This window comes from Lepidochelys kempii, chromosome 17 (assembly GCF_965140285.1).
Source record: "Lepidochelys kempii isolate rLepKem1 chromosome 17, rLepKem1.hap1, whole genome shotgun sequence".
In the NCBI taxonomy this organism is placed as follows: Eukaryota; Metazoa; Chordata; order Testudines; family Cheloniidae; genus Lepidochelys; species Lepidochelys kempii.
The window spans coordinates 13,394,096-13,406,691 of record NC_136396.1 but is presented as its reverse complement, the minus strand read 5'-3'; positions in this window follow the sequence as shown (position 1 = coordinate 13,406,691).

Here is a 12,596-nt window from a genome sequence, read left to right as displayed (position 1 = left end):
TCCCACAGTCTCTGTTGTCCCTATGGGCTTATTCCCGAACAGTTTAGCCTCCTGTCCTGATAGGGGCCTGTCTTCCCCTCCCAGGAGGTGTTTCTGTAGTGGCGGGTTGTGGTGAACCTGGTCTCGCCCTGTACTCCAGGTTCCGGCCCAGAGATCCTAATGGCAGCAGCTGTTGGCAGCCGACCTTTCACTGCCAGAGTTGCTACATTTCCCTGGGCCACTTCCCCACAGCTATCCCGTTTCTCTCTCTTAATGCCTTCTTCACCCTTATCTTAGGGCTCCCTTTCCTGCAGCTTGAGGGTGTCTTCATTACCCAGCCCTTCAGCCGCACTTCCTCTCCTCTGGCTCCCTGGATCTCTTCGGCCTGACTGGAGTGAGCCCTTTTATAGTATCAGAGGGGCCTTAATTAGAGTCAGGTGTTCACATGAGCTTAACAGCCTCACCTGACTCTTTGCAGGTTAAGTGGAGTCAGGTGTTCTCATTAGCTTAATGGCTTCAACTGACTCTCTGCAGGCTAATTGGAGTCATGTATCCACCCTAGCCTGTAGCAGCCCCTGCTCTGGTCAGTCAGGGAACAGAAAACTGCTTATCTAGTGGCCAAGTATATCTGCCTTCTACTACTCTGCTGTACCCAACTGGCCTGGGTCTATCACACCTGCCAGAAACACAGAATGGGTTTGACACATGTCCCTTGCTCTGAAAAACAAAATAGGCTAGCGCAGTGTTTCTCAACAACTGGTCTGTGGCCTGGCACCAGTCCATGGCAGCCTTCTCCGGTCCCCGAGATCTCCCTGAAACAGTTTAGGAAGGCAGCAAGCCAATCCCTGGTATCAAAAAGGTTGAGAAACACTGAGCTAGAGTGAGTAAACAGATTTTACCTCTTCAGACCCACTTTGGTCCCCTCCTGTTCCAGGTACAGTATAGTATTTGTTTTGCGGGTATTAGACTTGTGCTTTTTGTGGTTGTGTAACAAAGAGAACGATTTTTCTGCTTGTTCTTCATTCCAGATATTCAGGTCTTGTCTATCTTAGAAGATGCTATGACAACTGGAGACTTGGAGCCAGACCCACAGCTTGTGTAAACTGATGAACTATGTAGTTTACCCCAATTGATGATCTGGCCTGTGGTAAAGGTATGATGCAGTAACAGAGAGAAAGCTGAAAGTTTGAGGGAGGAACAGGGTTGAGGTTATTTAAAACATTTTGATTGATTGCTTTTGGTAAGATCTTATGTAAGCCTACTGTGTCATGAACACTTAGCTAAGAGGATGTGTATTAAAAATTCCAAGGTCCTTCTTTTAAGAGTAGAGAGAGATCATAACAAACATTTTCAAGACCTCCAAGAAGTCCTGCATCAACACCAGGAAAAGACAAGAGTCATAATCTTGAAAAGTCTAAGGTTTAAAAAAAATCCAGACCTTCTTTATCTATCATAAAGCAGCAAAAACAGGGCACAAACTCAATTTAAAAATAGTTTTTGCAGGCCACCTTTAATTTAAGTGATGCCAGGTGAGTGCTTTTCTGCTTGAACGTGTGTCTTCCAATCCTCTCTAATTCCATCTGTCGTTACAGTTCATGAGCATTATTGAAGCACAGAACACAGAGTTTAATTATGAAGGTTAATACATTGAATTATACTAGCTGCTGATCTTGGCTTTTTCTTTTTTAAGAGCCGCATTTGTAGAATCAAATTAAAAATGGAAAAATCTTGTTCAGTCATCTACTCCATCGCCTGCCAGTGAAGCATTGCTCTGTATGTTAAGTTTTGTCCTGTCTAATTGTACATGTCCATAGCTAACTTCCTTTAGGGGATTATTCCACAATCCAGCATCCTCTCCCGACTGCTTGTCACTCTTACTTGGTGTATCACAACCAACATTTAGGCCTTGATTCTCCATGTGGGTGGATCCCTGTGCCTGGATGGAGCTCCTCTGTCTTCACTGGGGCCTCACACAGGATTCTGTCTAAACAAGATTCATTGATGGATTGGGGCCTTAGATTGTAAAGTAATTGGAGGAGGGGCTGTATTTCTCTTCAGCAGTGCAAAACATGCTTTGGATGCTGTAAAACACATCTCAGGGTCAGGAAGCTTTTCCCCATAGCAGGAATTGTCATTTTCTTAATTTCATACCATTACTCCTGGTTATACCACCATAAATAATTACTACCCATTCTTGGTGTTTGCACCTGTCAAAAGCTTGCAGGTTGGTGTCACATCACTAAGCCAAGCTGTTTAGCTCTTCATTCTTCCTCCCTGTAATGGGTTTTGTTGTTCATCTCTGAATTCCTTCCAGTTTGTCGGTCTTTCTGGTAGTGAGGTGCTCTGAAATTAACACCATGTTCCAGGTGAGGTCTCTCACAATCATACAGAACGCAGAACCACCTCTCTTCTCTAGGATATGCCATCTCTGGATATGCAGCAGATGCTTTAACGCCTATCGCAACGGCGCCGGGACCAAAAGCAACATCTACAAGCAGCAATAGTTTGAGAGCCCAGCAAAGCTGCTGTTGGAGCTACTGAGTAAAATGTCAGCAGATCTGTGCGTCTTTACAAGCAAGCCTGTTTCAGTGAAAGAGTTACAGTACTTCCTAATTTAAGAGATGGAGCAGCAAGACTATAACAGGGTTCAAAAAAGAGCTAGATAAGTTCATGGAGGACAGGTCCATCAATGGCTATTAGCCAGGAAGGGCAGGAATGGTGTCCCTAGCCTCTGTTTGCCCGAAGCTGGGAATGAGCAACGGGGGATGGATCACTTAATGATGACCTGTTCTGTTCATTCCCTCTGAAGCACCTGGCACTGGCCAGTGTCGGAAGACAGGATACTGGGCTAGATGGACCTTTGGTCTGACCAGTATGGCTGTTCTTAGGGTTAAGAAATGGGAATCTGAATACACTTGTCTTTTATTATACGGCTGATTCAATTTATTTAGTACTTAACTAACATATTGGTAGATACACCTGAATGAACGAAATGTAGTTACCACCATTTTTGAACTACATATGTCAAGTTGTGCGTAGCACAGGCCAAATTGCACATTCAGTTTCTTCCCTGCAACAACGGAGTTGCATGAGTGTCAATTAGTGCTGAATTTTTTTGTGTTCATGCAGCGCATGCTGACACAGCACATGCCATGTACCCCTCTGGTGGCTCGTGTTATGGGCTTGAGGCAAAAGCCACTTGGTGAAGTTCTCTGGCCCGTGTTAAGCAGGAGGTCAGACTAGATGATCAGAATGGTCCCTTCTGGTCTCAAAAAAATCTGTTAAGCTAGTGGACATGCTTGATAACAGCCTACTATAGCTACTAGCTAACAGAGTTACTCCTTTAACTCAAGTGATAGAGATCTGCACTATGGGTCTGAAGGTACTAGAGTCAAACTCTGCTAATTACCAAGGGAAGGGAGGGGGTTACACAAGAGGCAAGAGTTTATATCTGAAAAGCCACCGGCCTGGGCCAGATCATACACACTATTTTTTTTCTAATAGAACTAAAAGGCACTTTCAGGTTTCCTTGCCAGCTTATTTACTTCTCCTCTGCAAAATGAAAACAGCAGACCTATTATCCTGGGCTTTAGTCACGAGGCCCAAGCTCCTTCATATGCTCACCAGCCGAACAAACAGTTAACACTTTACAGTCAAGTAAATCAGGGAGGACAGAGTAAATGATGAAGGAAACCAAGATTGTGGAAACCTGTTAAAAGTATAGGGCACAGAAAATGTGCATCTTCTGTAGGCTTACTCCTTTAATAGTTAATAATAGATTCTATGGTGCAGATTTCACTGTGCTCTGGCATCTTTAACTTTGGCTTGCAGAGACTGCAACCCTTCACTACATTTGTTCCTTTAACTATTCAAATCATGGCACCAGCAGCCACCTCTTGGTAGACAGAAGATATATGGTACTTGGAGTTGCATCTGTATTCTTCTTCATGCAACAGCTGTTGGTATATTACTCTACATTATATTATTCACTTTGAAGTTTCTTGCCCCTTCTTCCTCCCATGCATCTGGTACTCAACACAGTCAGAGAGATGGTACTGGTCTAGATGGACCACTGGTCTGACCTGCATGGCAATCCTTATGGTCTTATGCACTTTGATACATGCTGAATTTACAGAATTTCTTAAATGGGTGTGTTGGTTGTCATCAGATGTGGCCATAGTAAGGTATAGTTCTCTGCCCACAGATTAATGGCAGAGTTTTTCCTGCGCTAACACTCCATGTATAAACAACCTGTCTCATTATATGCTGAAACATGTGGTTAAAATTCTAGCCCTTTTCTGGGAGATTAGTGGCTGCTTTTTCAGTCCTACTTCAAGACGGTCTGTTATTTGTCAAAAGTGTTATTAAACTCAGATAGGCATCAGCGAAAATGCTTTTCTTCCGAAGCCTGTGTTCCCCTTCAGAGAGCCACACCACATAAGGGCTTCTGAGGACCCGCAGCTCACCTGGGATCTGACTGCAAAGATAAAGAGAATTGCTCATTAAGATTAAAAAATCTTAACTGTGCTCATAACCGGACTCTCAGACATAGAAATGAAGGAACATCACTGCGTAATTTAAAGAAACAGCTCTGCTGTTGGGAATGCGGGATTAAGATATCGCTCAGTAAAAAAAATCAATTGGTGAATGTGATGGGTCACTGTTAACTGTTCTCTGTACACATTGTTCTCACTAAAAGGCAATTTCTAAGACTAGATAAATCCACTATGGTTATACTCCCGAGTATATCAAACTCCAATCCAAACACAACACAGTCCTTAATAGACCTAACATTCAGCTGTTATGCTCCCAAGAAATGCTCTGCATTAAGAGTGCAATGCTCATGGAAGACTATGGCAAAACTCAGTTAGGCTGGTACTCTTAAAAAGGAAAGCAAAGAGGAGCAGAATACAAACATTGTAGTCCAGCTGGGGAAATTTACAGAGTAAGTGACAGGGAATGAGTTCTCCAGTAATTTACGAAAGAAGTGGCTCAACTTATCTTCCATTGACTGGCAGGTTATTGATTTAAGGGGCAATAAAAACTCTAGGTCATGCACTTAATTATTTTTTAAACAAAGGGGGGGAGGGGTCAAGGCATACAACTGTGCCCTAAAGGAGGACAACTCATACTCCTCTTATCATCCGTTTGTAATCAGAACAAAGCAAAGAGCCAAAAGAAATCAATTGCATTTATACCCAGAAATCAGAAACAGAAGAAAAATGGGAACACTTTCAATCTGGCTGCTAGAAGAGAGAGAAAGCATGCAACTAGCCCACTTTCAATATAAAAGTCCCCCTCCTCCCCCACAAGGCCATCAGCAAACAACATACCTACTACAGTTGCTCTCAGGTGAACAGCTTCCAAAATCCATGATATGGGGCCGGTGAATGGCTAAACTGTTCTGAAGAACCTAGAGTAACTGTAGCTATTTGGAAAGACAGAATATAGTACAAGCTGTAATTAAAAGAGTCTTAAGGCTCTTTTTTAAAAAAGTGATTTAAAGGGCTAGAATCCCAATTTGGTGTTGTAGCTCGCTGAGGAGTGATCCTCTCTCACTTCAGTCCATCAGCTGCAGCAGCAAACCAGAGCCTGCAGATAACTTGCTGACAATACAGTAACCATGTAGCAAGCTGCAACAACAGCTCCTGGTGGCAGCAACAACAAATTGTAAATCAATACTACGAGGTCTAGGCATGGAGGCTAGCAAACCATGACGTGCAAGTAGTGATGCTGGCAACGGTGTCCACGAGGTGACCTGAATGAAGCATATTAGGAGCAGGAGGGAAAGAACGTTTGCAATCCACAAATGCTTTCCAGCTTTTTCAGTTTAACATAGGGTTTCTCTGTCCTAGTTATTAAAATGCTTGCATCTCTCCCAATACCAGGAGAGATGCGGACCCTGAGTATGGGGACAAATCCCTCACTGAAATCCGTTGGAATTTTGACCGAATAAGGACTTCAGTAAGTGGTCCAAACCGAGCGAGGGGTAAAGGACCTGCAGCTGAAACTGATGCACTTCCCTTGCTTCTGCCTGGCAACCATGTTAATACAGGGCCCTAGTCTACAACCGTCCTGGTCCCTTGTAATTTACATCTGTGCAAAGTGAACTGGAAAAGCTACCACTCTGATCTGGAATCTCTGTTTCTACCCAAGGCCGTAGGGAATCACACCCAACATATGCACTGGATTTCCAGGTGCCCAGATTGCAAAAATACTTGTTCTTCCTTTGATTTCCCAGGCTATTCCGTCAGCAGATTCATTCAGACCTCCCATTGTTCTCACAATGGATATCAGAATTCCAGTGTGCAACATTCCTTAAAGCTACAGTGTCTGCATTTTCTTAGGCATGGCAGTTATGATGGAAGCATGTTTCCTAACTTTACTGGGTTGTTTTCTCACTTTTGTCTTAGCAAACAGCGACTGAAGACTTACTATAAAGTACAGAATACTGAATCAACATACCTTGGTCCAGGCTTTGCCAAATCTTAAATAAGGGAAGGGAGAAGCAGGGAAAGAAAGACTATTCCTCCTTTTCCTCATCTTCTCTGGGCTTGCTTGAGATGGCAGCAAAATTGCAAAAAATGCTTGCGTGAATTTGAGATTGCAACCAATTCCAAGCCGTTGAGATAATTAGCAGGGTTATAAATGAATGAAGAACACTAGCAGAATGGAGGAACTAAAAGATGGGGAGAAGGGGTCACAAGTCACTTGTGGGTTTCATTCACATTCTAAAACAAATGCATCAAAGTTCGAGATGGTCCAAGCTGCATAGCTGAGATCGAGGGGCAAGGTTCTCCCTTTCTGATCCATCTTCTGGCTTTCTGTTGCTTGTTCTATGAGTTCTATGTTTGTTCTCTCATTAACATCAACAGGCGCTCCCAACAGAGAACCAGCATATTAAAACACCGCATTGTAGATGAGAGAGTTCTGCATAACGGAGAATTTAGGCCTAAATTTGGAGTCTTTCCATTCTGTTTGGATTGAAATGGCTTCCATGAATCTGCAATAGCTTCTTGACACCCATCTGGCTCAGAGAATTTGAGAGAAAGCAAATTTGGAGCCAGATTTTCAGAGGAATCAAGCATCCACAGCTTCAATTTGCATCACCTACTGACCCTTCTGAAAGCCAGTTTCTCTAAAATATCTGAGGCCTGATCCAAAGTCCAACAACTCCCCTTGACTCCAGTGGGCTTCAGATAAGAATTTTCACACAGCTCTGGAATATTGGTAACCAACATGACTGCCTCTGATTCTTCTCTCCTAATCAATTTGATAAAGAGTATACAGTAGATGTAATTTCCTGAGCTACCACTCTTCCTCTGGTTGAGGTTAACCATCAGTTGTAAGTTGCTAGTTAAATAAGCATGGTACAAAAGCACTTTGCTAAACAAAGAGGTAAAATGTTAGCAGAGACAGTCTGTCTCTGGAGACTCATGCCTCCAATCTAAGCTGGGAGATGTTGCTCTCTCTTATGAGTCTCAAAGACATTCAGTAGTAGTTATCCCTTGAATTATAAAATCTGTGTACTGACATATGTGAATTTATATGGGCTTCTAAAGGATGCTCACAAAAAATGAGAAATACACATCCACATGATTTGACTTGTCTTCATCCCATGACCAATTGCATTGTCCTTCCAGCCTAATATTAAACCCACCATAAAATACTACGCATTTCAATTAAAGTACCCATCCAGAAAGTTAAAAACTGTATCACATGCTGAAGTGTGATACACATGAAAAATTCCAGTTTGATAGAAGTGACAGGCCTTCATGTGCGGAATCTAATTTCCTGATAAGATCCTTTTGCTGACAATGTTATCACAGGATTCACTGGAGCCACCACGCTAATGGTTTGATCTGATAGTCAGGAATGAGCGTTATCAATTAAGTGGTTATGGAGCTGTGCTTTCAGAGGGCCCTTCAGCACTGCTTTCATTTCCAAGCTTCAACTCCAGACCTAGGTTTTTTTAAAAATGGGTCTTTCATTCAAGTCTTCCCATTTAGATTGAACGAAAAATTAAAGATGTCTCCTCCCAGAAAACTAGTTAATGGGCCTGATAAATCTCAAAGAACATCCCTGAACTTTGAGGATGTCTGAAATCCATACCGGAATTCTGCATGTGGCTGTTTTCCTTTATATTGGGCTGAACCAAAGCCATAGCAAACATCCCAACGTGTTCAAAATCGCGATTTGAAACTCGCCCCCTTGAGCCCATCCTTAGTTAAATCATATTAAAAACAGTTCTCATTTAATGTATATTTTAAGTGTCTTGATATCATTTCTATTCACGTAGGTTTTGTACAACTTTTTTTAAACAAAACCTAAATATTGTGTCCAATTCACGCAGCATTATCTCCTTCAGCAAATAAGTCTGCTGGTCTGCTTTCAAGGATGTGAGATGTTTGTTTTAATATATAGGCAGGCCCTGTGACATTGTACACATTCACTCAGAAATTCTTGTGCTATATAGCATTGGAGTGCATCACATTCCACATTAACAGATAGCAAACATAGCTGCTCACCATGTTTTCTTCAGCCAAATTTTTTACTCGTAAACATACATTGTGTTTACAGTGCTTTAGTAGCTGAAGTGAGCTACTGACATTATTCGATATTTGAGCATTTGCATGACAGATGTGCCTGGTGTTTACATAAAGATAAAAGACTTGGGATCAAATCCAGGTCCGACTGACTTCGGAGTGGTCTGGATTTCATCCATGGACCCTACCCAAACAAGGTTACATTCTCACCGATTGTAACATGGGGAAACAACAGGAGAGAGGGATAAGTAAATGCAGAATATTACAGTTGCTTGATTGGTACAGTAGCTGTTAGCGCCTAGGTTTTTTGGTGTTCTTTTTTTCTTTAATAGAAATTACATTGATTTGATTTTATTACATTGTAGCTAAAATAGAAATAGAGGATCACGAGTTAAGAGATTGTGGAGAAAGTGATTTTTGAGGCGAAGGTTGAAAGACCAGATGAGGTTGCATGTTGTATAGAGTCAGGCATCATGTAAAAAGCGTCATAGGAAGAGCCACTTGTGGGAGAACATGGGACTTGCCAGACTGGATTAGACCTATGGTCCATTTAGTCCAGTATCCTGTCACTAACAGTGTGTGAAGGGACAAAAAACCCCATAGTAGGCAGCTATGGAATTATCTACCTACAGGGCTAGTTTCTTCCTAACCTCCATTAACTAGAACAGTGGTTCTGAAACTTTTGTTTTCGTGGACCACTTGAAAATTGATGAGGGTCTCGGTGGACCACTTAAATGATCTTTCCAAATGTTGTTTGTACCATTTGCTAACTATTGTAAAGCACTTCGGATAAAAGTGCTATATAAAAAAAAACTTAATAACAATTAACTTTTTTTTGTTCTACAAATAAAAGCACACAACTCGTATTTTAATATCAGTAGTCTTACCTTTCTAATGCAATGGATGTGCCCTCTCTACCCCACAGCAGCAGCCCCCGAGCTGGGGCTGGGAAGGAGGGGGTTCTCTCCCCTGCCACAGCAGCCACAAAGCTGAGGCTGGGGAGGAGGGCTGTCTCTCCGCGGCAGCCACAGCCCTGGAGCTGGGGAAAGTCGCCTCTTTCTCTGGCCACTGCAGCCCTGCGTATCCCAAATTCCCCCCACCCCCTCTTTTCACCCCACTGCCCCCTCCTACCTACTCCCTATTCCCCCCAAGGCCACCACCTCACCTTACGTGTGTCTTCTCCAGGGTCCAGTCACCTAATTAACTGAGCCACGCCTGTGCAGCTCCACTAATTAGTGGGTGGCCTTTCATTCTCTCATGTGTGGCCATCCAGGCATGCTCACTTCATTGGATGCATACTGTGGAAAATACAGATGATGTTTGTTTTTATACACACAAATCATGAAAAAATGGGTGTTTATCACTACAAAAAGTTTTCTCTCCCCCCACCCCACTCTCCTGCTGGTAATAGCTTATGTAAAGTGATTTTGTAATCTTTACTATTGTAACTCTGGATGGGAAAGGACAAAAACGGAGCATTGAGGCAGATCTAATGGAGTACAGGGTCCAAGCAAGGAGGTGATGAGTGAGGATATTGTGAAAGCAGAATGAATTATATTTGAAATTATAATTCATTAAAGAAATGCTACTTGAAGGGTTTGTTGAAATATAGTTGTCAGGAAGAGAAACATTAAGGAGTGTGAGACAATGGGTCCTCAAACTAATTAACTTAGAGCTCCTACTGAGCTAGGAGATTGGTAAACAGTTAGTATGCAAATAAGATATGTATGTATATTTGTCAGTTTCTGCTTCCTTTTGTCTCTTATGTTAAATTGGCTTTGGCTTATTTGTATAAATAAGTTAGCTTGAGTCTCAGAGAGGGGCTCACATATCTGGGTGCACTGGCAAAGCGCTTTGCTAATAAACAGAGTGGTCTGACAAATTATGTGAGTCCTGAATCTGACTTTGACAACATGTTCAGTAGGCAGGAATAGAACTGTGCAGATTCTTGTCCAAAGCCACCACCTTATCGTCTTTTAAATCCCTCTTTAAAACTGACCCGCCATGCTGCCAGCAAATCACTGCCACTTCACGTTGGCTAGGCAAGTGGGGAGCTCAGACTTCTGCTCTTATGCTAAATCCTGTTCATTTCATGTTGTTACCTCATCTTTCCACCACACACTTTTTCTGTTACATCTTGCCTGCCATCTAAAATGTGAGCTCTCGAGGGCAAGGAGTGTCCTCTGTCTCACTTACATTGATTTTAAGGCAAGAAGGCACCACTACGATCATCTCATTTGCTGCGTAACAGAGGCCAGAGAAATGCACCAATTTTACTCATCTGTACAGTGCCTAGCGCTATGGGGCCTAATCTGTGACCCCTAAGTGCTGCCATAATATAAATAATAAATAAATAGTAACTATAATAATAAAAGGGGCTGGGGTTTGCTTTGACAGGTTGTACTTGTTTCCTACCAAACAGGAGGAGGATTAAACACAACTGCTCTGTGACGGGAGCGAAACCTTAAAATGCAGGATTATGTTAAACCAAAAAATACCAAGTATAGACATTCCCCATTTATATTTATTATATAAGTTTCATTCTGCTAGTGAAGAAAAAGCAAAGGGAATAAAACATATCAGAACACATGTCCCGTCTGGCTTTTCTGATTTCCAGCAGGAAGATTTGAACACCTTGTTTGTTTTACCCAAGTATCACAGAAGATTATTTAGGACTTCAAATGGAATTTGGAAACAAAAAATATAGTTAAACATAGATATGAGGCAATTCTTAATACACCTTTGTAAATTTGCCCCTATCCCACACTTTCCTGGCTTTGCAAATCATTCTGTCATGGGGCAAACAAATGTATCTCTGAAATCTAGATAAGTTACGAGCTCTGTTCCACCTATCTGGGTGAGTGGGTATTTAACCAATTTCCACAACAGTGCTGGTTACAATGATAAATGCTCCAGAAAAATCATAGAGGAGAAGATAAAAGAAAACAGAGGGTTTAAGAGGCAAGTTTTCTGTTGAGTGAGATATTGCAGTCACTGAACAAGAAGAAAAACTCCAGGAATTACTGTTTATATAAAATACAATCTCACCTGGAATATTGTGTTCAGTTCTAGTCACCCTATCTCAACAATGGAGTTGGGAATCAGAAATAGAGGAGGTCCAAAGACAGGCGACAAAAATGATTACAAACCTGGAAGCGCACTCATATGATGAGAGATTGAAAAGGCTGGGACCATTCACCTTTAAGGTAAGATGAGTAAGAAGGGACACAATAAAGACACACAAAATAGTAAATGGTCTATAGAGAAGGTAGGCTGGATTCTGCAATTCACTCAAGTGCACAGTCAATTAAACTAAATTTAAAACTGATAGAGAATTTTTTTTTGCACAGTTAGCCTTTGGAACTCAGTGGTACAAGATATCAATGAGGCCAAGAGCTTAGCAGCATTTATAAGAGGATTGGCCACACATATGGATAACAAGAATATCTCATAATAACAGAGGGATCTTGTTTAAAAGTGGAGGATTTTTGAAAGAATAAAAACGCTCTTGCTTCAGGACATAAATCAAATTCTAACTAATAGGCGTTTAGGAAGAAACTTTGTTCATGGGAAGGTTAATCCATAACTGCCTGCTGCAGTGTAGATTTGGTTGAAAACTTTGAAAACTAAAAAAAAAAAAACACAGGAAAATGTTTAATACCATTTTTGTTACATTTCCCCCTGCTTAAACCAGTTAGAGAGGGGGTTGTATATTTTCAAAATTTCAACACTTTTCCAACAATATCAAGAACATTTTCAATTAGTAAATTATGATTTTTCCCCAACCAGATTTGCTGCTGAGTTGAACCTTTGTCTCCAGCCTCTGATGCTGGTGACTGGTGGAGACAGGAGAGGGGATTAGATGGATCACAGATCTGATCCATTATAGCAATTCCTCTGTGCCTCTGTGATTATCATAGGGTCACTGCTACTTTATCACCTGCCCAGGGCCAAGAGTCACCAGCTACAAACAACAAAAACCTTAAAAATACAGCTTATAGAACTCCTCCCTTTATTATCCCAAAGGGAAGTTCTTGAGCTCTCACTTTTGATGACTTTTCCAGATCCCTT